The following is a 3209-nucleotide window of genomic DNA, read 5'->3' as shown; positions in this document are numbered from 1 at the left end:
GTGGTCATCGTCCTCGTGGCTGGGTTCCGCTTGGCCGCAATGGTCGTGGACAAGATGAAGAAGATGGATTGGGTAAGCCCAAGTTCTCCATACCCAAGTTTGAAGGAGGAGCTGATGTTGAAGAATATCTCACTTGGGAGCTCAAGATTGAGAAGTTATGGAGCTTACATCCCAACTATTCTGAAGATAAGAAGATCAAGCTTGCTTCTTCTGAATTTGATGGTTATGCATTGCGTTGGTGGGATTCTTTGATTCGTAATCGCGACGAAGATGGTGCACAACCTATCCGTACATGGCGTGCTATGAAGGAGGTTATGACTTCTCGTTTTGTGCCTACAAATTACATGCGGAATATATTTGATAAGCTAACACTATTGAGGCAAGGTGTGAAGACCGTTGATGAGTACTACATGGAGATGGAGATGCTTATGCAGCGTGGTCGTGTCCGTGAGTCTCTAGAGATGACAATGCAGCGTTTTGTCAATGGATTGAAGTATGATGTTAAAGGCATTGTTCGTCATTACACCTACACCAATATGAATCAATTGTTACATCATGCAAGAGAAGCTGAATCACAGTTGGCTGAAGAAGCAAAGGTTAAGGGACGTTCTACGGGAGGTGGGCGTCTTACACCCCGTGCGCCTTCTACAACGCCGGCGCCTTCGACGCGCTCTGCTCCTTACTCTACTCCGCCTAGCAAACCGGTCTCCAATGTGTCTAATGCAAAGAAGTCCGAATCTGCTGGAAGTACGAGTGGTTCTAGCATGTCTACAGCGCGCAACCGCGATATGCTTTGCCATACATGTGGTGGCAAGGGTCACTTCAAGAGAGATTGTCCTAACCGCAAAGTCATGATTATCAATGAGGACAATGAGTATGAGACTCGGAGATGATGTTGATCCAAATGCTCCGGACGATGATGACTATGACACTGATGGTGAAGATGCATATCCTTCTGATGCTCGTACCATTGTTGTGTCGCAGCGTGCTCTTAATGTGTTGCCTAGTGCATCTACTCAGCGCTGCAATTTGTTCCAAACCAAAGCTTTAGTTGGTCCTGACAAGGCTTGCAAGGTCATTATTGATGGCGGGAGTTGTCGCAATTTAGCAAGCAAGGAGTTATGTACTAAGCTGAAGTTGAAGTACCTACCGCACCCGCATCCATATTATATTCAGTGGTTGAGCGACAATGGTGAGATGAAGGTAAACCACATGGTGCGTGTTGAGTTTGAGATTGGACCGTATAAGGATTGCATTGATTTTGATGTGGTTCCTATGACGGTTTGTCACCTCTTATTGGGTCGGCCTTGGCTCTATGACCGTTCTGTGGCAACACAATGGCCGAGCCAATACATATCACTTGGAGTACAAGGGCAAGAAAATTAACTTACAGCCTATGTCACCACAACAAATTGTCAATGAGTCTCGTCGAAGATTGAAGTGAATTTGGAGGATGCACCTCTAGATAGGCGAGAGAATTGTAATGTCGTGAGTGATATAACGAAAAGTGAGAGAGTGAATTCCTTAGTTTCATTAGCCACCAAAGAAGACATGAGAGAATTTAGTGAGGATCCTACGGCCATGCCTCTTGTGCTTTTGTACAGTGGGTACGGTCTTGGTTTCTAACGACATGACCCCTCTTCCTCTTGGTGTTTCTAATGTTTTGCAGGAATTTGGCGACGTGTTTCCAGAGGAGGTACCCGCAGGACTACCACCATTGCGAGGTATTGAGCATCAAATTGACTTGATTCCCGGAGCTTCGCTGCCCAATAGGGCGCCATATCGCACTAATCCCGAAGAAACGAAGGAGATACATAAGCAAGTACAAGCGCTACTCGACAAAGGTTATATCCGCATAAGCCTTAGTCCTTGTGTCTGTTCCTCGTTATTTTAGTTCCTAAGAAAGATGGTACATGGCGTATGTGCGTAGATTGTAGAGCTATAAACAACATTACTATTCGATATCGTCATCCTCATGCCCCGTTTAGAGGATATGTTAGATGAATTGAGTGGTGCTGCTCGTGTTCTCTAAAATTGATTTGCGTAGTGGTTATCATCAAATTAGGATGAAAGAAGGGGATGAGTGGAAGACAGCCTTTAAAACAAAATTTGGTTTATATGAGTGGTTAGTAATGCCTTTTGGGTTAACTAATGCACCTAGCACTTTCATGAGACTGGTGAACCATGTTTTGCGTGAATTTATTGGCAAATTTGTGGTTGTCTACTTTGATGATGTATTAATCTACAGCCGCAATGAATCTGATCATACTATACATATTCGACATGTTTTGCAAGTGTTGCGTGATAATCAACTCTATGGTAATCTTGAGAAGTGCACATTTTGCAAAGATAAGGTCATATTTCTGGGATATGTTGTCTCTAAGCATGGAGTAGAAGTAGATGTGTCTAAAATTGAAGCTATTCAAAATTGGCCTACTCCCATGAATGTGAGTCAAGTAAGAAGTTTCCATGGTCTAGCTGGGTTTTATCGCAGATTTGTGCCCAACTTTAGTACTATTGCTGCACCTTTGAATGATTTAACTAAAAAGGGTGTTGTTTTTGAGTGGGGCGCAGCCCAATATCATGCTTTTGATGAACTTAAGAGATTGTTAACTTCTGCACCGTTGCTTGCACTTCCTGATTTCAATAAGCAATTTGAGATTGAATGTGATGCTAGTGGTATTGGAATTGGTGGTGTGTTGATGCAAGAGGGTCGCCCAATTGCATATTTTTCTCGAGAAACTTTCTCGGTGCTAAGTTGAACTATCCTATATATGATAAAGAATTGTATGCTTTAATTAGAGTTCTTGAGGTTTGGCAACATTATTTGTGGCCAAAAGAATTTATCATACATTCTGATCATGAAGCTTTGAAATATCTGAAAGCCCAATCTACTTTGCATAAGCGTCTAGCTAAGTGGGTTGAGTTCATTGAGTCTTTTCCATATATTATTAAGCATAAGAAGGGAAAAGATAATATTGTTGCTGATGCTCTATCTAGGAAGAATATGTTATTAACTCAACTTGATGTTAAAATTCCTGGTTTAGAGATATTATGTGATTTGTATGCTACTGATCATGATTTTGCTGCACCATATCGCTTATGTGCTCTTGGTAAAGCATGGGAAAAATATCACATACATGATGGGTTCTTGTTTAGAGCTAACAAACTATGTGTTCCGTAATCGTCTCGTGCGTTTGCTCTTATTG

This window comes from Lolium rigidum, chromosome 6, assembly GCF_022539505.1.
Source record: "Lolium rigidum isolate FL_2022 chromosome 6, APGP_CSIRO_Lrig_0.1, whole genome shotgun sequence".
Classification (NCBI taxonomy): Eukaryota; Viridiplantae; Streptophyta; class Magnoliopsida; order Poales; family Poaceae; genus Lolium; species Lolium rigidum.
The sequence above is the reverse complement of the archived record's forward strand: the minus strand, read 5'-3'. Positions refer to the sequence as shown.